A 23,406-nucleotide genomic window follows, 5' to 3' on the forward strand; every position below is an offset into this window, starting at 1 on the left:
ATTTGTGAGCATGTATATATATATATATATATATATATATATATATATATATATAATTTTTTAGATATTTTACATTTTTTTGTGTGTATGTACTGTATATATGTGTGTGTGTGTGTGTGTGTGTGTGTGTATATATATATATATATATATCTCGATCTCTGAGTAGGTTGTGTGGAGCAGGGGCTGAGTGGGGGGCCCCAAAGGCATCTGTGTAACGGGCCCCAAGATTTCTGTTGCTGGTTTTGCGCGGTCCACCTCTATCGCGAGAAGAGGCTTTCTGAGAACAGCTACGTCAGACGCCGCACCTGCCCGCGTGCCAGCACCTTGGAGGAAGAGTGCTCAGACGCGCGGGTCCGCAGTCGGCAGCAGCAAGTGGGGTAAGTTACAGGGCTGCCCACGCAGCCTGCCCGATTGTCTCATCCCCACTCTGTCCCCTCCCCAGGCTGTGAAGTGCGATGTTAAGGTTTAACTTTACAGAGTGGAGAGGAGACAATCGGGCCTGGCTGCCTGGGAGAATCAGGCAGACCTGGGTTAGGTTTAAAATCATGGGGGAGTAGCAGTGCAATGGAGACAGACGGGGATGGACTGGCTGGCTGGCTGCTTGGGAGACTTCCATCGGCAGGTGCAGCATGCAATAGTGGGGTGAAATTTTTTTCTTTTAAAGTGGCTAATAGGGAGATGGAATCATGAAGAGATTTGTCTCAGGGGGGGATGTGTGTATGTGAGAGGGGGGGTAATGATGATCTGAGAGGGGGGTTATTCTGTAATAAGGGGAGATGATCTATCTGTGGGGGAGAGAGCTATATTTTGCAAAGGGGAGATGATCTGTCTGTGGGGAGGGGTAATTCTGTGCTAAGGGGAGATGATGATCTGTCTGTGGGGAGGGGGCTATTCTATGCTAAGGGAATATGATCTGTGTGTGGAGGAGGTGGGCTATTATGTGCTAGGGCAGGAGGATGGTGCTGGGGAGACGGAGGATAATGCCCCTGAGGAGACGCAGGATGTTGGCATTGGGGACACCCAAGGCGATGGTGCTGGAGACACACATAGAGGACGGTAGCATCGCTGGTACTATTAGAAGAAAAGACTGGGGGACAATAATCATCAGTAAGACAATAATTCTAATGAAACCATATTACTGATGCAAATGGAACCAAATGAGCAAATATATTTTATTAATATAAAATTGCTTGATATGGGAAACTCACATTTGTCCTGCCCCAAAACTTGACATTGGCTTTATTACAACACAAACAGGCGGCTTCCAAACCATGTGATCTCCTGCATGAATAGTACTGAAGACACTCCCTGTCCAGCAAGGATCGATTTCTTCAAAGGTTCCCTCATTGCAGAGAAATCATATAGGTAAGAAAATACTCATTCACATGCTTTATGTGCTTATTCACTAGAGAGAGGGACTGCAGACATGGCTCTTGGAACGGTGGGCATGCCCCCAGCATGACGAAAATGTGGGGGAGTGGCTTGCAGGCAGAACTTTTCACATTAGGCCACACCCCTGCCACAAGGCCACACCCACTTTTCAGACGCGCGCCTTCGGCGCGCACACATGAGGCCTCTTTCTAAGTATTTTCCAGGGCCACTTTAAATTCCCAATCCGCCCCTGGTGATAGCGATATCGTCCATTGCCCGTGCATGCTGGCCAACCTGCTCGATATCGAACAGGTTACTATAGGGACCCGCGATCGCTGTTCACAGGTCACTATAGTTGCTGGTAAGTTAGTGGTGTATTTAATGATCTATATATATATCATCCAACAAACCAGGGAGGGTGCAGTATGATCTGCCATCGATATAGCATCGCTGGCAGATCTCTACGTGTGTACGCACCATGAGGGTGATTACAGGGAGGGTTAGTGCAGGGACAATGAGGTGAAGTTATAAGGAGGGTGAGGGTAGGGACACTGGGGCAGTTACAGGGATGGTGAGGGCAAGGACACTGAGTACACAGTTACAGGAAGGGATAATGCCGAGACACTAAGGTGAAGTTACACGGCTGGTGGACATCAGAGATACTGAGGGGAATCCTATATGTGATATGAGTACATAAAGAGCATTGATGCCCCCATCCACAACTGAAGCAGGGAGAGTGTGCACCGAAAGAGCACGCTGAAGAAAAACAGGCATGGTCTCACTAGGAAGTGGCATGACCAAAAAATAGTACCCCCAATTCAAATTATGCAACACAGTAGTGCCTCTTCGTCACATTACACCGTACAGCAGTGTCCCTTATTCACGTTACGTCATACAGTAGTAGTGCCCATTAGAACACATTATGCCACACAAACTTTTATTTTGCTGTGGCTGGACAAAACGCTATTATTGCACAGTAATTTCCAGAGAACGTGGCTAAACCCGGTGCCATCATGCCCACACAGGCATCTGAACAAACAAATTGAATTACTCTGTCAGGCAAACATTAGTTAAGGCGACTGATAAATTAATTTAATCACCCCCCAGATAGCCAGCCCCACTTGCTATATGAACAGATTATAAATAAATATAAATATATATATATATATATATATATATATATATACACACACACACAATAGATGTGTATTATGCCTATTATGAGTAGAAATTAGTAATAATAAGAAACAATGATTAAATATAGGAGCTACTGCCAAAACAGTCTGTAATTTCCAGGGGTGTATTTACTAAAGTGCGGGTTTTTAGAAGTGGAGATATTGTCCATAGCAACCAATCAGATTCTATCTATGAACTTCTAAAAGGTGCTAAATAGATGTTAAGTAGAATCTGATTGGTTGCTATGGGAAACATCTCCACCTCTATAAATCTGCACTTAAATAAATATACCCCTTACAGTCTACATGCATTGTACCCCCTCCCTCCTCCAACCCCTCAAGCTGCAGCCACAAATTAATAAATGCCTTACATGGAGAAAACCAAAGCAATATAAATTGCTTTTTTAATACTTTCCGGCCCCCTCTCCTCTTCTTCCGCAGACAGGCTGGGCAGCTCACTGTTGTAGTCAGCGTGGGTGAGGCCGCGGCATCCTCCTCCTTTGGGTGTATCTCACAGCACCTCAGCTCTTCACTAGAACACAACGCACGAGTGTGTGGTGACGAAATGCCGCCAGGCCGTGCACACTCGTGCCCCAGCAGCTTGAATCAGGGGGGCCCTATTACAGAGGTAAGCAGATTAAATTCTCTCTCTCTCTATACAGGTTGAGTCTCTCATATCCAAATATTCCGAAATACGGAATATTTTTAGCAAGACTGAGAAAGTGAAACCTTTGCTTTTTGATGGTTCAATGTATACAAACTTTTGTTTTAAAGCACAAAATTATTAAAACACAGTTTCAAATAACCTTCAGGCTGTGTGTATAAGGTGTATATGAAACATAAATGAATTTCATGTATGTACACAAACTTTTTTTGATGCTCAAAATGATCAAAAGTATTGTATAAAATGACCTGCAGGCTGTGTGTATAAGGTGTATATAAAACATAAATGCATTCTGGGCCTAATTCAGACCCACTCGCAAGCGCTGAGCGCTCGTAAGCGGGTCGATGGTGGCCCAGTGCGCATGCGCACGACGGACCCGACTCTGTCGAGCACATGCGCAAGACCCGGATAGCGACAGCCAAGCCGTCGCTATGAGTCTCGTACCAAAGGGGGCATGCTGCTGTCGATGGTGAGTGACAGCACGCCCCCTTTGGTGGGCGTGCCGGGGGCGTGGCTGCCCAGACGGAGGCTTTCCTAAGGGAACGCCTACCATCTGGGGCCGGCCCACTAACATCACAAATGATGTCAGTGGGAGTGCCTTCGGCTCTGACAGAGCCGAAAGCACTCCAGAGCTTGCGGCAAAGAGACCCTACCACAAGGGTCTCGTCGCAAGCCCGATGGTCGCGATGGTCTTGACCATCGCGACCATCTTCCTGGCCGCTCGCTATAGCTGTGGGTGGTCACCCACACCTATACGAGCGGCCAGGAGGCCGCTCTAAAAATGAAGGACGGCCCTGATTCAGAGCAAGCGCTCTGTCAGAGCATCCGGCTCTGAATCAGGGCCTCTGTGTTTAGATTTGGGTTCCATACCCAAGATATTTCATTACGGTGCGCAATTATTCCAAAATACTGAATAATCCAATATCCAAAATACCCCTGGTCCCAAGCATTTTGGATATGGGAGACTCAACCTGTATATAAAAAATATGTATTTTTTTGCAATAGGTGTGTATAATTTATAATGTGTGTCTGCCTTATCTGCTACCAGATGGTATTGCTATACCCCTCACCCCACATAGTTAGCCTGTTTCCGAGGTGGACGCAGCTATTGTTACCGCCAGGGAACGCATATTGGAATTGCAGAGATCTATGCAATTTCGATAGGTGTTCCTAGGCGGGCACTTTAATGGCGATGGGCGTGCTGGTGTCGAAAGACGCAGTTTCACTGGCACCGACAGCAGACATTCTGTCTGATGGTGAACTCCATGTTCAGTTGAAGGTGCATCTTCATGCTCACATCGGCGGATTTGCGTTGCGGACGGTAGGTATCTCAATAAGATGCCAACTGACCGCGGCATTAGCATAAAGTTGCCGTAATGGCTGCGACTTTGTCGCAGCTGCTACTGCAGATCCGTCCACTTCTGAATCAGGCCCAGTATTACTACACCCTCCACCCTACCACCCAGATGGCTGTAATATACCCCCATCATATTAATACACCCCCCCCATCCCATTAACACGGGAAGCAGCCGGGAAGCCGACGGACGGAATCGTCTCCCGATGTCTAATCCCGGCAAGGGTTAAATGACAACCGTCGAGATACTGATGCCCAGGGACGACTCTAGGGGTGTTCGACCAGTGCGGTCGCACAGGGGCGCCACCTATAGAGGGCGCACCCCTCCCCAACATCCCATTTTCAGCGGGACAGTACTGTCCCGTTGTTCCACCCGTGGGCCGAAGTGTCCCGCGGGTGGTCAAATCGGGAGGTTGGGGACCCCCAGAGTGTGGATGGATGCAGCTGATGGGAGAGGGCTGGGGGAAGCCCAGCCAGTGATGGAGGGCTGGGCTTTACCTTCAGCCTGACGTTATTTGGAGGCGTTCCATGCGGGCACACCTCCTAATAACGTCACTCAGGGGGCGTGGCCTATGGTAATGAGGTCACGCACCCAATTTCGGTTTCGCGATGACAGGGCGCATCCTAACGGACCAGCACATGGTGCTCAGACCCCTGGAGCTGGCCCTGCCGGTGCCTGTTATTTTACCTACGTCGGGAGACCGACGCCCGGCTTCCCGATCAAAGGTAAGCCGGGTGCGGACAGGCGCGGGGGGGAGGGTTAGGTTAGGGGCTCCTGGGGGGGACTGAGGGTTAGGCACCCCCCCGGGAGGGTTAGGTTTAGGCAGCGGGGAAGGGGGGGTTAGGATTAGGCACCTAGAGGGGGTTAGAGTTAGGTAATTGGGGGGAGGCTAGGGTTAGGCACCCCTTTGGTTAGGTTAGTTTATACTTACCTGTAGCGCAGTTGGGATTTTCATCTCTGCCGGGCTTCCTCTGTCAGGATTTGAACCATGCCATGCGGCCGGCGGTAAATCATACTGATCCCCATTAACACTACCCCCCACAGATAACATTAATGCATATACCCCCCATAACATAAGTAATATACACCTCATAATATTAATACACCCCCCATCCCCCACAGATAACATTAATGCACCCCACCCCCAGACCGCATTATATGCCCCCTACACCTTATACACTGTACTTACCTCAGCAGGTAGATGGTTTCCTGGTCTCACTGCAGGGCTCCGAAGGAGGAGGAGAGAGAGACAGGCTGCCCTTACACAGACAGGGGACTCGGTGAGAGAGGACTGGGTGGTGGGTGGAGACTAGGGGAGGAGAAGGCTAAACACAGGTTAGAGTGGAAAAGGAGTGGGCTTTACGAAGACGAAGGGGCGGAGTCTCAGCCGGGAGGGAAATGTTTTTTTCATCCTCACAGCAGCGCAGCAACTCCTCCCCCCCCTTCCACAGTGTATAGAGTTCTGATCAGTACACAGCAGCAGCAGTGCTGGACCTGACCACAACGTTTCCTACGGGCCCAGGGGGGCCGGGATTACTTGCGCCCTCCCCTTAATCCGGATCTGGGATGAATCTGATTGATGCCAGAGCGGGGAGGCGGAGTTGTAGAACAAGAACATAGTCCGGTCAGGTGCTGGCTATGTAACAGTTTGACTGAGTGCTAATTAAAAAACATTGCAAATCGGCAGCAGAGGCTAATGGGTGGTCTGGTGCACCCTCGGACCACCCCTTAGTTTCACCTATGACCTAGACAGTTCCTGTGTCGTTCTGCACTGTGAGGATACTGAGGCAATGTTTAACGCTATAGCTGGGCATCCACTATACAATTTTCTGTGAGCTATCTGTCCAATCTGGCTGGTTGGAATGAAAACCTGGTAATGTATGGGAGCGAATGCCAATCGTCCATTTGATAGTCATCCATTTGCTCACAAACACTGAAAAATAGTCAAAAATGGTTGTTCAGACAAATTGGTTAAAACACACAAATTTAACCAATTTGAACAATTATTTTTGTCCTTTTTTCAGTGTTTAAAACCATATGATCGACTGTCATTTACTCCCATACATTACCAGGTTTTCATTCCAAAGAGCCAGATTGGACAGATATCTGACAGAAAATTGTACAGTAGATGCCCAGCTTATCACTGATTTGCCAGACTGGCGCACCTGGTACTCCTAGTGGATTAGAAATCACTCAAACCCAACCATGTCCCAGGCTGTAAGTGCCCCTCTGGTAGTCATGGGCTCAGTTCTTCTCCAGCCAGTTTTGTTACTTGGATGTCTGAACCCACAGAGAACACACAATTCATACCCAGGGATTTATCAGCAACTTTTTACACTAATGTTAAATGCCTAGAGATACTTTGTGTTACTGTTTCACCATTGCTGTTTCATATCCACCACTCTGGGCCACAGAGCTTACACCTATCAATCCACAACGAGACTCGTGACTGTTGCAAGATAAATATAGCTTTAGCAGACTGGCCACACTGTTTACCAATCACAAAAACACAAGCTACCCACAATCAGGAAACAAATGTGGATTAACTAACAAACAATTAACATGATAATTATTGCTTTTAAGCAGAGCATTGCAGCAACACAATATCAACATGTTATTCATGCAAAGATGGAACTCATTTCCTTGCTCGTAGTGATTTAACCTCCTTTAAAATGGAGATTTGTAAACTTGTGTACTTTTCTCTGAGGAGCAGTGTAATCATTATTGTGTAAAGTAGTTACTATCTCCTTAAACCATACAGAATTTTACGCTAGAACCATTTCGTACTTGGAATAGTACCATTAATGCTTTAATTAAATTATTAATAAACTGAAAGAGGCTGCATTCTGTATTGCAGTACAGATATATAATAGATATATGTGTAAATATCAAGTAACAATGTGTAAACACTGCTCTATTTTAGCAGTACATAGTATATTAAATACAGTATATGTATACATTTGTCACAATTCACCCCTCAAATCTGTTATTCAATCATTTCAGCAAAACATTACCAAAGAACATCTGAGGTCCACAAGCATATTTGACACAAAGATAATTGGTCACCCCAAGATAATTGGCCACTCTAGATGGATTTACTGGTGGCCCCCATAAACCAGTCCAACATTACCAACAACAGACAAAAATCAAACAACAAACTCATTATTATAGTGTCATCTCTATAAATAATGGTACTGTACTACAGTACGTTACCATATCTCCCAACTGTTCCGAATCCAGCGGGACAGTCCGCGATCACGGGGGCGGGGCTTAGCACCAGGGGCGGGGCTTAGTGCCGGGGGGTAGCAGCGATGGCCGGTTGGCGCATGCGCGGGCACTTTCTCACGGTATTTTTTCTGAAAATACCGTGACTAGTGTGCGGAGGGGATTCACAGGGACAGAGCTTTCTCACAAGCTCTGTCCCTGCAAGGGCTTTCTAGTAAATCCCTGTGATATTGCCTGAATTCGCAATGCGAATTCAGTCGTTAATATCACACTACAATCTGCATTCAATATGTGGATTGTAGTAAATAGAGCCCCATATTACTAAAAAAAAGCACAAATATAACGGAGGTTTGGGCTAGAACCGACAGCACATAAACTTCTAGTCAGGGATAGAGGGGGCTCATTTAAGTTAAAGATGTTTGTTTGTTTGACAGCAGGTAGGCAGATGTGATAGGGCGATAGGTTAAGGGGCGTGTTATGTGAGAGGGTGTAGGGAATCTGCTGTTGAGAAATCTGCCTCTTTGAATTTTGTTCTGCAGCAAGGGAAGTTCAGTTTTTACTTGTCAGATTTGGTTCTTGGATTTATTGCCTTTGATTCTTTCTTATCTTTCTTTATTCTATCCCTGTTCTCAGTCTCTCTCTTATTCTTTCCCTGTTCTCAGTCCCTTATTATTTCTATACCTATCCTTCTCTCCTCTGTTCTGTCTCTTTCCCTACTCTGCCATTATGCATCGCCCCCAGCGTGCGCGGTCAGTACCCGCCCATCTTTCTGATGGTACCGTCCCCGGCGCACCAGTGATAGGTTCCCTTTCGCGCCCACCCTCTCGGAGGTCTAGAGGGTCAGGCGCGGCTGCTCCTGCCTCCTCAGTCCCTGCCGCGGAGTTGCCGCGAGCGCTTGTGACGTGTGCTGCTGCCCGCTCCTTCTCCTCCGGCGGCTGCCCCACGTGGATCCGCTGATGTACGGAGCCGGCGGAGATCAGTCGCGACCCCCGCATACACTACAGCGCCAACGGTAGTCGCGGGCGCTCGTTTGCGGAGGTCTCGCGGGCACTCGCGCCCGCTGCCCGCCCCTGGTCCCCCGGAAGTCGCCCAGCTAAGGGCAGATGATAGCCGGGGACAGGGGCGGCGAAAAAGGCCACATAAGCGTGTAGGCCGGACGCCTGTCATAGCACCGGCTTACACGCAGGCCATAATAGCCCAACACAACATGAGGATGACGCAGCTTGGCCCTCTGGTGCAGCAGTTAGGTAGGATTTGCGGCCTCTCACTCGCTCCTTTGCCCACAGCTCCCTCTGTATCTTTCGCTCCCTCTCCTATCAGACTGTGGACATGGTCAGTGCACACGATGCCGCCTCAGCCTCTTCTTTTACAGACGACAGTCTGGAGGAGGTTCCAGTGGTCGGGACCCTGACCAGAAGCGCGGCGGCTGACGTCATAGCTAGCACAAGTACTGGAGTCACCAATGCCATTGTCGGTCCTTCCGGTGAGTGTGCCAGCTCATCTGAATGTGGGTCTAGTTCCATTTCCTCCTCCTCTTCAAGCGATAGTTCACATAAGGCTAAGCATAAAAGGGCACGGAGGTCTCGTAGACGTCGATCAAGTCGTCGAAGGCATTCTAGCGAACGGTCCTCAAGGAGTAGTACCAGTGTAGATCGAGGAGCAGGTCCTGATGATGTAGTACACTACGCTAATACAGCAGTCACTCGAGGTATGCGTACCAGGGTTAAGCAGCGAATCAAAAAAGGGCGCTACGCAGACATGTTCACCCTTACAGCTACAAGCGGGCAGGGGGAGGAAATTCTAAGTAGAGCAGCAACTCCCATCCATCTGGATGCCATGGCAAATGGCTGGACTGGTATCCTGCACGTGACGATGCCACTTTTTTGAGTAAGGGTTTTGCAGAGGGGTTTTCGCTTGCAATAATTCGGTTTGTGGGTTCCGGGTCCCCTGGGAATTTACGCTCGGCCTACGATTTACCCCACGTACTTAAGGACAAGGTTATAAAGGCGGTCGGGCTGGGTTGCATGATTGGGCCTTTCATGCAACCTCCGATAACCGATCTTGTCCTCTCACCTGTGGGTGTTGTCCCCAAGAAGGCCCCCGGGAGTTACCGTTTAATTCAGCACCTGTCACATCCGTCAGGTAATTCGGTTAATGACGCCATAGAAGTTGAGGTCTGCCGTGTGCAGTACCAGTCCTTCGACTCTGCGTTAGCGTTAGTTCGTGCAGCAGGCCCAGGTTCTTTGATGGCAAAAGTGGACATTGAGTCCGCCTTCAGATTGTTGCCCCTGCATACGGAATCATTTTGTTTCATGGGGTTTCGGTTACTGGATGGCTATTACCTGGACAAATGTCTTCCTATGGGATGTTCGGTTTCCTGCGCGTTCTTCGAGCATTTCAGTTCCTTTCTCCATTGGTGTGTCGCAGTGGGGTCTGGGGAGACGAGCATGGCGCATTACTTGGACAACTGCAATCGCCTCCTTTTTTTTTTGCAAGCACTCTTCTCGGAATTTGGAGTTCCTATTGCGCATGACAAGACTGAGGGCCCCGCTACCAAGTTTTTCTCTTGGGTATTGAAATTGACAAAGTGGAGGGTCTTTGCCGGCTGCCGCTGGACAAGGTGCATCGCTTGCACGATGCTATCCTCCTAGCGTTAGCAGGGGGGAAGGTAACACTTCGTCAAGGTCAATCCTTGCTCGGTCTGTTTAACTTCGTGTGTCGAATTATCCCAATGGGGAAGATTTTTTGTCGCAAGCTGCAGAGGGCCTTGGTAGGACTACATCGACCACACCATTTTCTGTGTCTATCGGCTGAATTAAAACTGGACCTGGCGGTTTGGGAGACTTTTTTGCTCGAATTCAATGGAGTGCGTGTGTGGCCTGCGGATCCTCAGCCTAATGCTTGCCTGCAGCTCTTCACGGATGCCGCAGGATCCTCAGGTTCTGGATCTTTTTTGGGTGGTGATTGGTGAATGGGTGCATTCAGGTCTGACCAAGAACTTGCTCCTGCTGGAACTGTTTCCCATAGTGGTGGCATTAGAGCTATGGTGTTATCGGCTGCGTGACCGTTCCATCGTGTTTTGGTGCGATAACCTGGGTGTAGTACATGCGATCAATAACCAAACATTGTCATCGCTACCAGTGCTGCGTTTTCTTGCTTGGCTAGTCCTGCACGCCTTGCAATTTAACATACTGTTTACAGCCTGTCATGTGCCGGGTACTGACAATTCCATTGCAGATGCGCTCTCCAGGCAGGATTGGCAGAGGTTTCGTGAATTAGCACCGTATGTGGCATTGAGTGGTGAGTCTTGTCCATTTCATTGTTGGCAGATCATCAGACCAGAATGGAAGATCTCGCACGTCAGTCCGTGGCCCCACTTTTTGCAAGGACGGAGTTCATCAGGTAGATCTAGTTATGATAATATGGTCGCCTTTGTTTGGTTCTTGTTCGATTCCGGCAGGTCGTGGGCTTATGTTGCCCAGAGACTTGCCGAGATTTCATTTTTCTGCGCTTAGCGGTACAAAGACACATCACTAAGGGTTTTTTAATACAAAGGGCCCTTAGTGGTTGGTCTCGCGCCATGCCTACTGTGGACGATCACCGTCGTCCTATTGGTCTGGACTGGTTAGCGCAGCTTTCATGGGGCTTTTCGCATCAGCGAGCTGTTCACGTCTTCGCGTCACGTTCAACCCCTGCTGCTTCATTCCCACATTCTGCTGCGCAATACGATGTTGTGCCGTATTCAGTGTTCTAAGACCGATCAGATGGGTAGGGGTCGCTGGGTTTCTCTGAAGTCCTGTCCTGATGACAGGATTTGTCCATTGACTTGGCCTCCCAATATGATCTCTGCCGGCCAATACTGCCGGGGGCTTGGCTCATGCATGAGGATGGATCTCCTCTGACTAAATTCCAATTTAGATCGGTCTTCCATCGCTGCATACGGCCACTCGGGCTTTCCCCTTCGGATTACGGCACCCATTCTCTTAGAATCGGTGCCGCAACTTTTGCGGCCTCGTCGGGTCTTTTTTCACAGGAGATACAGGCTCTCGGAAGATGGAAATCCAATGCCTACAGAAGATATGTTCGTGTGGAACCATAAATTGTTATACTTTACTCGTTTTGACTTGAGTGCCTTGGCCAACTCGCTGCCTTTCCGGTGGAGGTCCTGAGAGATTTTGCCCTATTTTTTGCCCTGCTTTGGACATTGATCGGTTAGCAAAATAAAATTAATAATAAATAAAGAAGCTATAAAAGAAAATGTTTACAATAGAAAAGATCCAGCAGGTTTTTTGTAGGTTTTCACCTCGGGTCAAGTCTTCCTCCCCCCTCCCACCCTCCCAATCCTCTTTTATGAATTGACATGTTGCATATATACTCATCTATTATATTTCTGTATATTTGCAGGTTTCCAGGACGCTAGGCCCATTTGGTTGATTGGTCACTCTTTTATTTTTTGGGCTGGGCAGTCGCGCTTTACAGAGGATGCCTCCGTGTTCCCGTGTTGGGAGAGTGTAGGTGGTTGGGGCAGAGGGGCATACTAGGGAAGCTTTGTTGAGCAGATTACACAGTTTGGTGCCTGAGTTCGGAACCCCCCCATGTGTTAATTATTCACCTCGGGGGCAATGATTTGGGTCAGCAAACTTTTTTAGAACTGCGCAATGCGATTGTTCGTGACTTGAGGGAGGTGGTCCGGCTATGGCCTAACTGCCTGTTAGTATGGTCCTCTATCATTGCCAGGCTTTCCTGGCGCTATTGTTATAATAGTGAGGCTTTGGACAGGTTCAGGAGGAAAGTGAACAAATGGGTGGCTAGGCATGTGCTGGAGTTGGGAGGGCTAGTGGTGCATCATCCTTTAATTCGGATCCAAGATGCACACCTTTTTTGTAGGGATGGGGTACATCTCACTAAGGAGGGTAATTTTTTGTTTTTGGAAGACATATTTGCAGTATTAAGGGGTTTAGTTAGTTAGTATGGTGGCAGGCTGTTTCTTTACTGAGAACCGCTGTGGCGGGAAAGACCGGCAATATTGAAGCGTCCATCTTGCAGCAGTAATAGCGGTGCGCACCCCTTCAATGCACTGATAGGCTGATTTCACCCTATTGGGGTCAGTGGCACCTCTCGACCGAGCAGGATGAATGGTGCATTGGCATGGGTTTTGGGCCGCATCACTTGCTCTGAAAGGGATAGTTGGCCCTTGCAAGTTATAAGATCACCCTACCCTTGTCTGGAATAGTTGGCCCTCACAAGTTGTGATATACTTTTGCCTAAGACAAGTGGACGCTGGTTGTTTGCCATTCTTTCTCCTGCCACCATACCTACCATTGTAACTAAATAAAGCCGACCAGTTAATTTAAACGGCATGACTTGGTCTCATGTGTTTATTTTAGTTAAGTTTAGTTTAAGTTTATGGGTCACATCTATCATCTGATGATAGAAAGTTTAGGAAGAATAGTGTATTTCAACACATATGAGATACCTCCCAACATGATCCATTCCAGTAGGGGCTAAATATTCTCTTCCTGGACTTCCCTCTTAATTTATGATTGCCATCACCTGTGTTGAACTAGTTAATTGATAAGAAAGGTGTTTCAACACAGGTGATGGCAATCATAAATTAAGAGGGAAGTCCAGGAACAGGGCATTTTGTCCCTATTGGAATGGATCATGTTGGGAAGTATACATTTGCTGAGCTGTACACTTGCATCAGACAGAGGCATATATGTGCATGATTAACTACTAGTCATCATAATCAGTGTGTACTTGTATATGCCCTAAAACATGTGCAAAGATACTCCTCCTAACAGGCATGTATACATGGCCGTCTCTGTGCATAGACCACCTAGGCACTTGCCTAGGGTAACCTACAATAGCTCCAGAGGGGGAGCCTAGAGGTGGGCTGGGCCACCTGACTCCTGAGTGCTGCCCGCTGCCCACCTCCACCTAAGTGCCGCCCGCTGCCTTATTATATTAGGCACCAGGCAGTCGCCGGCTTTAAAAACCTTGCTAGTCCATGTTCATGAGTATGGAAGTGTCGGTGAGAGATGTCCTCGGTGTGGGTGGCAGCAAGATGGAGCCAGAAGGTGAGGACTAAGCATTTGAAGAGCGGCAGGGTGAGATGGAGTTTCTGCAGAGGGAATGGAAGAGATTCATGGTGTTGCTCAGTGCCAGCAGAATTGAGCTGCCGTCTGGGATCCCAGGTTGGCTTGCTATCACTGTGCCAGTACTGTGTAAACAACATAAGGCAAGGGGCAGGGACTGAGCTCTGATGGGCAGTGATAGCATATAAGGCTGGGCATGAAGGGGCCCTGCCATATAAGGGGGCAGGTCAGCTGCTAATGGCATAATAACTGGTACACATGACACCATATAAAGAAAGAGGCATGAGTGGGCTCTGGCATATGAAGGGGCTCTATCTGGCATATGTATGGGCATTAATTGGCTCTGGCATATGTAGGGGAATGAAGGCTCCATATGGCATATAATATGAAGGGGCTTTATCTGGCATATGTTGGGGCATGAAGGAGTCTGATGCATATGTTGGGGCATGAGAGGGCACTGATTCAATATAAAGGGTCATAAGGGAGCTCTAACATATGTTGGTGCATGAGTGGGTTTGATGCCATATACAGGGGAATGACAAGCGTCTGATAATATAAAGCTGCAATTTAAATAGCTCCAGCTAAAATCCTTCCCTCTCACCCAGAGGGATGCAGTCAGGAAGCAGACGGTCGCAATGCCGACCGCCGGCTTCTCGACTGTCTAATCCCGGCAATGTACAAATGACAGGCGTCAAAATCCCGATGCCTGTCATTAGAATTCCCACCCAGAGTAAGATGTTAGTGCACTGCTGCTTCCAGATGGCATATATTTCCAGCTCCTGATATATACTTAAAGCTCTGATGAAGCTTCTTCATCTCAACAAAGCTGTTTCCTAAATTCTTCTATAATTTCCCATTTTCTGACAGGCTTGGACACCCCCTGCAAATGATCTCCCCAAGCTGATTATTAACCTCTTCCTGGAGTATTCTGCTGGTTGTATGTGATGATCATATACTGTAACAATGATTTCTGTGCATCTTCTCTGGATGTCAGTCTCAGGTTCCATAAATTCTTCAGCTTCTAACCTGTGTTTGGAATCCTGGATGATGAGCTGTAAACTTCTTTCAGGGTCCCATCATGTCATTGCCTCCTTCATGTTGGGGCCGATCACGATTCCTCTGGACCACCAAAGCAGCCATAAACTCACCCCCCTACCACCTCCCGCACCACAATTATCTGCCTATTGTCCCCTCTAGTTGCAAAGTAAAAAAAACAATGACAAAAAAAAAAATCACCTGGCCTCATAAGGCAAGCGGCCTGGCCGGGCTCTCATGCAGGGAGTCCTGCTGTGCTTTCCCCAGCAAGTAGCGCCCATAGGCACATACCTCGTGCGATATTAACACCCAAAATTGCATTGCAGTATGTGATTATATCGCCAGAATGTATCAAATAGCATATGTAGGGACAGGGGCTCTGAATGGAGCTTGTCTCTCTGTTATGCTCAGAGTGAATGACCGCTACAGTGGCACTCCAATAACACAGTGACAGGTTTGGGCACATGCAGAGCCAAGTAAAGTCTTGCACCTGCAGTCTAATTGGGCCTTTAAGTCTGGTGACTCAGACATGTGACAAGTCATGCACTGTAGACATGTGATGTTATTGTAGCTGATGAGTCATACAAAGTCAGTAACACACAGTTACTGTAATATACAGCATTTAACTGCATGTCTACACAAATCCGATGGTTCTGCGCAAACGCAGGACCCGTTCTGCTCATTTGCAGAACTGGTCCTGCCTTCCCCCCTTAACCACAGCATTGGTGGCTACTTGTCAGTTTGCTACAGAATGGTTGCAATCTTCACCTCCCACTTTACAAGCAGATCTTAATAGAACCTGGCATATCTATCACATGGAAAAATACTGTCTATCACTAGCATATACCCTGGGCTGCATACTTTAACAATTATATTCCTGTCTCTGTTTGATTATTCACATCTGAGTATCAGTTCTTCCGATACTCCCGTCCCTCCTTCTCTCCTCCTAGCCACTCCACCACTGACTCATTTCATCCTTGTTTTCCTTCTCCTCTTCTCTAACTTGAATAAAAAACTTGATTGGCACAATTGTGCTAAATGTCCATTGATATTATAGGCCTAATTCTAAGTTGCAAGCAAAAGACGCCCACTTTCAGCATCCATGCACCCTGTAATACCAATTGGTGCGTCCTTATATGCCACCATTGGTCGCACCATCGAAAATTGCACTAGCCATATGACAGGTGCAGTTTCTCCATCTGGCCACAGCATCCTATGTTTGCGTCTGTGAACACAGCCACTTGCATTGCTGCGCTCGCGACATTTTTGCACGCCCTAATAGTCACCTTCCATACCCAACGGGTTGGGTATGATATCCCAGCTGTCAGGATGCCGCTAGTCAGAATACTGACAGCGGCATCCCGACAGCCATAGAAGTGAATGGTGAGTATTTTTGTAACTCCTACCCTGACCCCTACCATAACCCACTCTTCTTGGTGCCTAACCCTTACCCTCCCCCCTAGTGCCTAAACATAACCTCCCTCTCCCCACACACTAAACCTAACACCCCCTCCCCGGTGCCTAAACCTTACCTCCCCCCTAGTGCCTAAACCTAACCTCCCCCTCCCCGCACCGTAATCCTTACCCTCACCCTAGTGCCTAGCCCAGCTATAATGCTACCCTCCCCCTGCACCTCGATGCTTACCTTCGGGATGCCAACAGTCGGGATACTGGTGCCGGGATCCCGACCTGTCAGGATTTCAGCTCTGGTATTAAGACCGGGATGCCGACTACATCCCCCAGGAACGCCCATTACTTTTCCGACACACTTCTGATTCCGTCGATTGCAACAGCACCTTTGTTCGTACACTTTGTGTAACGAATGCACTGTAGGAGAGTTGAGATTTTTTCACGCATGCGCAGTTGCAATTAATCGCTCAACTATGTGAACATCGGCATTGCATGGGGATTATGTGCGGCTCTGAATCAGGCCCTATGCATTTTATGCTTTTTTTTTCATAAATAAAATCTAAAAAGATAAAACAAAAACACTATACGTAACACACATGACAAGACAGGATGTAGTGTGTGGGGGCTCAGTGAGTAGCATTGCTGCATTGCAGGGCTGGAGCTTTGGGCTTGACCCCAATCAGGGAGTTTAAAAAGAAATTAGATTGTAAGTTCCACAGGGGAGAGGCCTGAATGTAGAATCATTCAGTGTTCTGTATTATATTGGTGTTATATATTAAAATGATAATAGCAACAGTAGAGGGGATTACTCAGCTAAATTACACACAGGATGCAAACATCTGTACTGGACATCAGATTTGTCACCAGGCTCTCCATCCTCAGCAGATTTCATCTTATGCATGGACAATACCTACCAGAGCCACTAGGAATGAGTGAAGTAGCTCTGTGCCCTCGACTATCCTGAAGCCCCGGATAAATCCAAAATCTTCCTTGTTATTTTTTCGCCATCCTATCTCCTCTTAACAATACTCCATGTTCAGTGAGACCTTCAACCAACCTCTAGGTGTCCCTGGTGATCTCACTAATTGTCTCCCTTTCCCAATGGCTGTCTCTTCACTTCTTCGATACAACTAGAACTCCTGACATTTCACCTTGTCTCTCTTTTAAAGGGCATATTTCTCAAAAAATATTTGCAACATATCAACCAAAAACACCAATTTTGGGGGGTTATACTGTATATTAAGCAACACTTTGATGTATTTTTATGGGACTGCAACAGATATCATTCATTACAAACACAAAAGCAGCCTATAGATTTTTCTGGGACCTCCTAAAATGCAGAATTTACCAAGCTCTGGAAAGCAAAGAAACTTTGGAAAACTTCAGATGGCTTATCCATTGTAGCTTATTTTTATATTTACCTTCCGCACGTTTTCCGGGACAGGGTCTCAAAGGATGTTCTTTAAACATTTCTTTCAAGGTCACTTTTATTATACAGTACATCCGAGGGTAGGCAGGCTGTGAGCGGCGTATTGGCTATGTGTATTAGTTGGGTGTCACCGGACTGTGGACCTGATTCAGAGCCGCTCGTAAGCGCTGTGCACTCGCAAGCGGCCTGATTTTTATGCACTGTGCATGCGCCGTGTCCAGCATGCGCGAGCACCGCCGAGTGACTGAAGTTCAGTCGCTACGAGGCTCGCAACAAGACGGGGCGGCTGTCGATGGTGAGTGACAGCTCACCCCGTTTTGTGAGCGGGTAGGGGGTGGCTGGACAAACGCAGGCGTACCCTTAGGAACGCTTGGCGTTTGTAGGGAGGTCTTACTGACATCACTACTGATGTCAGTAGTGGACTTCCTGCTCTGTTAGAGCAGGAGGTCCACTCGGCCTTGCGGCAGCCTAGACCGTACCGTAGGGTCTCGTCGCAAGGTCGATGATCACGATTATCGCGATGGCCTCCTGGTCTCCCACAGCTTTGTGAGCGGCCCGAGAACAAAAAAAAAACAAACTCCCACAATCCCTGTGTGCGGGCAGCGGCAGCGAGCAGCTCTGAATCAGGGCCTGTGTTACCAACTGTTCCAACTTCCTGAAACTTTGCTCCCTTCCTGTTGGTGCCAGGGGTGTAGAGAGCTGTGCCGGACCTGGGGGAAGGGGGCGTGACAATCGCGGGAGGCATGATCAGACCCCTTTAGGATAAAGAAAAATAAAGATTTTGCAGCACCGCTAGACCTGAGCACTGGGGAGGGGGGCGCTGTGTTATCGCTCCCCCCACAGGCATAGGAGACTGCTGCAGCTGCTGCAAGCAGTCTCCTACTGCAGCCCAGCACACAGCAACGTGTGCTTGGCTGGTGTGAGGTAAGAGGGAGGGAGGGGTGGTGCCGAACCCGGACCCTTCCATCAAGCCCAGGTAATTAGTACCCGCTCCCCCCACCCTCTCGGCGCCCCTGGTTGGTGCAGCCATCATCATCTCACAAGTCTCTCTCTTCACCAGGTGATGGATAGGGACAGGGAGGGATGGCAGACAGGCAGGCTGGGTGGGCGGGGGGTTTAGTCTTGTTGTGGCGCAGTCATCATTTATAAATTCTCATATAAATAAATCTAATACATGCATCCATCCACATTACCATTAGTGTATTAGATATAGATCCAGAGTTAGTCCTTTTTAAAGTGACCATACAGAACTTTGGGGTCCACATAGCAAAATCTTAAAAGGGATCCCTCCCGAGGTAAAAAAAAACACATACATTTGCCCCCACACAGAGTCCATTCAGGCTATGCCACACAGTAGTAGCCCTTATACTCATTATCCCAAGCAGTAGTAGTGCCTCGTATACAATATGCCACACAGTAATCCCCTTACACTACATAGTAATGTCCCTTACAAATTATACCACACAGTAATGCCATTTACACATTATGCCACGTAGTAGTGGTCACCCCATATAACACATTATTCCACACTATAGTAGTGCCCCTTACACATTATGCCACACAGTAATGCCCCTTATAACATTATGCCACACAGTAATACCCCTTACACATTATGCCTTCCCCCAGCAACTCACCTCCTCATCTCCCTCCAGCAGCCTCTCTCCTCTGCCTCAGCAGCCAGTAAGTGTGGATTTGGGGCTGGGCCAGCAGCTAATTACAGCTGGTGCACCAGCAAGCAGCGGTACACATGGACAGACAGAACTGGTGCAATTTGAATCAGGAGCTGCCACTGCTGATTGGCTGATGGTCCGCAAGCTCTGGTTGCCTCATGACTAGTGGGCGCAGTTTCTCCGTGTCTGCCTGCCGGTGCACCAGCTGGTACCAACTGGCAGGCCGGCACCAAATCAACACCGCAGTCACCCGGTCCTTCCTCGATGGCCCTGACTGGACTGGCCCACCGTGCGTGACTGGGTGCAGGGCGAGCTGCGGGCCACAGTGGCAGCTCGGGCACCATAGCAGCTGCACCCCTTGCACCCACGCGGTGGTTAGGCCACTGTTTGCATGCATGTCAGCAAACAGTGGGGTCCTTTTCAGGATCAATGGAATTGGGTTATAGATGAGGGCAATGTAAACAAATAAAGGCTGCAGGTGTATTTCAGGGTCCAGTCTTGAACCTGGGCATCCCAGCTAGATATATATATATTGTGATAGGATCACTGGTAAAGTGGTCTGTGGCAGGTACATTTGTTCCAGATTCCTGTCTTTTGTGTTTTAAACCCCCAGGAGAAAGTCTGCAGTGTAGCAGGCTTGAGTTTCGGCTTTTTGAAAGCCGGTTTGGGACCTGGGGGTTGTGGGTGAGAGGAGAGGGAGGGCTCCACCCACGGCAACTCCAGGTTTTGGTTCTCGCAGCCTGGTAACAGGCTTGATTGGGTTCCCACCTGAGAGTGGCCAATATAAGCCTAGTGTGTTGAGGGCTGATTGTCTCACCTGGGAGAGCAGACAGGGAGTTTGCTCAGAGACACTTGAAAACCTAACTGTAAGTGTTGTGCTGTGCTTTTGTTGCTGGCGAGGGCATTAGGCCCTGCCAGGTTCTGGTAGTGAGGGAACTACGTGTGAAGTTAGTGCCCCGACAGGGCTAGGATTTACGTTTATGTTTTCTTTGTGTTATCTCTGACATTGTACAATAAAGACTGGCGCCGACCAGCTTGTACTTGCATCCAGACTGGTGTGCTGCTTCCCTGCTGCTGTGTGTGTGTGTAAGGAAGGAGTCCTCTACCCAGGAGAGGGACCCCCTAACCTAACTGTGTCACAATATATATATATATATATATATATATATAATGCAAAGAGGCCAGCCTATGTTGCTCAGTAATCATTGGGCTCAATTCAATTCAGCGCAATGCTGAATAGCTTCCGGAGCTATTAAATTCACAACGTGATGTGGTCCAACTAAAGGATTTCTTCTCACATCCCCCTGAGAGTGCAAGGAGAATTCCAAATAAAGTGTCGGCCGCGTGGCTGTTTTCCTGCTTAGCGCGGTACCAACAGTCATGCGGTCTGCACTTTATTCGGAGAATGCTGGTCCTTGCGACTAAACACCCAGTTAAGGCGTGAGAATTGGCATTATCCAACTCTGGCAACTGTCAGACCAAACAGCGCAGTGAATTGAATAGCTCCGGGAGCTTCCTCCATTGTTCCTCCTGACATGGAGAGGAACATATAGTGATGGAAATGGCCATCTATATATATATATATATATATATATATATGTGTGTGTGTGGATATTATATATATATATACACACACTTCTCCAAAGGATGGCACTCCTATCGGAATTGGTATGAAATACCATTGGCCGCATGGCCGGTGGTTCGATTCCCATCAGCGGCAGCCCGACAGAAGCAGAGTGCGACGCAGCGGAAGCCCGACAGCGCTGGAAATCCCGATCGTGGATAGGTAAGTATCCACTAACCTAACCTAACCCTCCTAACCCTAACCCTCCTTAGGGGTGCCTAACCCTAACTTCCCCCCCAAGTGGCTAACCCTAATCCCCCCTCTAAGTACCTAACCCTAACCACCCCCTTCCCCGCTGCCTAAACCTAAGTCCCCCGGGGGGGTGCCTAACTCTAAGTCCCCCCCGGGGGTGCCTAACCCTAACCCTCCCTCCCCCTAGCCTAACCCTAACCCTCCCGGGGGGGTGCCTAGCCCTAAGTCCCCCCCGGGAGCCCTAAACCTAACCCTCCCCCCGCGCGGCTGTCCGCTCGCGGCGCCCGGCATCACTACGATCGTGATGCCGGACTCCCGGCGTCGAGGAAATGCGGGCGTCTACATCTAGACGCCCGGCATTTCACCCTTGCCGGGATAAGACAGTCGGGAAGCCGGCTGCCGGTATTCAGGCAGTCGGCTTCCCGATTGCCTCCCCTCCTATCTGCACATGTTCAAAGCTGCTAGAGTGCTCGGCATCTGTAGTAAAACAGTTTTTTATCTCTCCAATAGCGCCACTCATCTGGACTAATAAAAACATCACTCAATCTCTGTTGGTTCCAACGTTTTGGATTTTACTCCTTTGTCAAGGACCAAATGGAAAATGCAAGACACACATACATAGATCATCTTACCTAAATAGTGCTCAGAAGAAGAATCCCGCCTCGCGCTGTTCGTCCGGTCCAGTGTCCGCATCTGCCGCACTTCCGGTTCACAGTCACTTTCAGTTTCCCAAACCGGAAGCGCGTCAGCGGGTATGTTGACTCCGTGACCATTGAAACAGCGTTGTGGGAGGACCCACAATATGCCCGCTGCCATGCAACAATAACAAACATAACATACATGTTAAAAAGACATACACTAAAATTAAAAGGCAATGCGCAACAATGGCGCATTGTCACAAAGCCAAAACATAATCGACTGTATGCAGACTGTCTTGAAAACAATGATGCTCAACAAACAAGTGTGAATATAGTGGGGTCGCAGAGGGGGGAGGGGGGAGGGACTTAGCATTGGGGGCGGGGCTTAGCACTGGGGGGGGTAGCAGCGGCGGCCGGTCGGCACATGCTCGGGCACTTTGTCACGGTATTTTATGCAAAAATACCGTGACTAGTGTGCGGATGGGATTCGCAGGGACAGAGCTTTATCGCAAGCTCTGTCCCTGCAAGGGATTTGTAGTAAATCCCTGTGATATTGCCTGAATTCGCAATGCGAATTCAGTCGATAATATCACACTACAATCTGCATTCAATATGCGGATTGTAGTAAATAGAGCCCATAGTGTGTGATAACAGAGGTTTTAAATTACACAAAGCCATGTCGCAAGCATCCAAATATGACACAGACCTAGGGGGACGTATCATTCTGCCACTGCCACTGCCACTTGAGCTTCTCTGACAGTGAAACTGAGGCCATTCTCTTTACAGAAAGATCGGCGGATACAGCCGGAGCAAGCAGCTTGGATGATCTATTTAATAACTTATTCAAATTAAAAAAGAAGGAGATGGACTTTTCATTGCAAGGGATCACGCTTTCCAATTACCATCGTGACAAATCCCTAGAGGTTTTAGAGTGAAGAACACCCCAACCATCGGGAGGTGCAACAACGAGTTTTGTCGGCGCTGGGTTGCCACATTAAACAAGTGCTCCTTTGACCTAATGACTTTGGTCATAGAGGAGGCAACCAGGGAGCTAGCTGTGGTACTTACCAACATAGCCACATTTGAGGAGACACATAAAAGGACCTTCATGAAAGACGCACCTTTATTGGAAAAATTGGGACATCAGATAGCTATCTACAAGAAAGATTTGATAGCTTTTAAGAGCAAAAAACTGGAGACTGTCAACAAGGATTACAACGAACACAAAGTGTATCGTGGCTCACGGGATCTAAAGATGATAAACCACTTTCGGGCAGATACAGACAACCATTTGCACGCCATCCAGTGGATTTTGACTCCACGAGTGATTCCTATTCCTCGGCAGGGGAAAATCGGGACATCCCCTCAGATACCATTGAAAGCAACAAAAAAAACCTTTAGGGATATATACCTGCGCCAGATGCGAATGAGGATTAGACCTACGAGGCGAGGCAGACAGTGCCATTGGGGGAAGAAAGCGGGGTCGTCCGAGGAGAATTTAGTGTTTAATCTTTCCAATA

General features: G+C 48.2%; 1 protein-coding gene across 1 annotated transcript in view; it reads right to left on the reverse strand.

Moving 5' to 3' along the window:
• The window catches only part of LOC148454588 (uncharacterized), a 101,100-nt gene that overhangs the window by 76,624 nt on the left and 1,070 nt on the right, over positions 1-23,406 (reverse strand). The gene's annotated exons all lie outside the window — the stretch shown is intronic.

The sequence above is a fragment of the Taudactylus pleione genome, unplaced genomic scaffold (genome assembly GCF_031769625.1).
Source record: "Taudactylus pleione unplaced genomic scaffold, aTauple2 ptg000977l, whole genome shotgun sequence".
Lineage (NCBI taxonomy): Eukaryota > Metazoa > Chordata > Amphibia > Anura > Myobatrachidae > Taudactylus > Taudactylus pleione.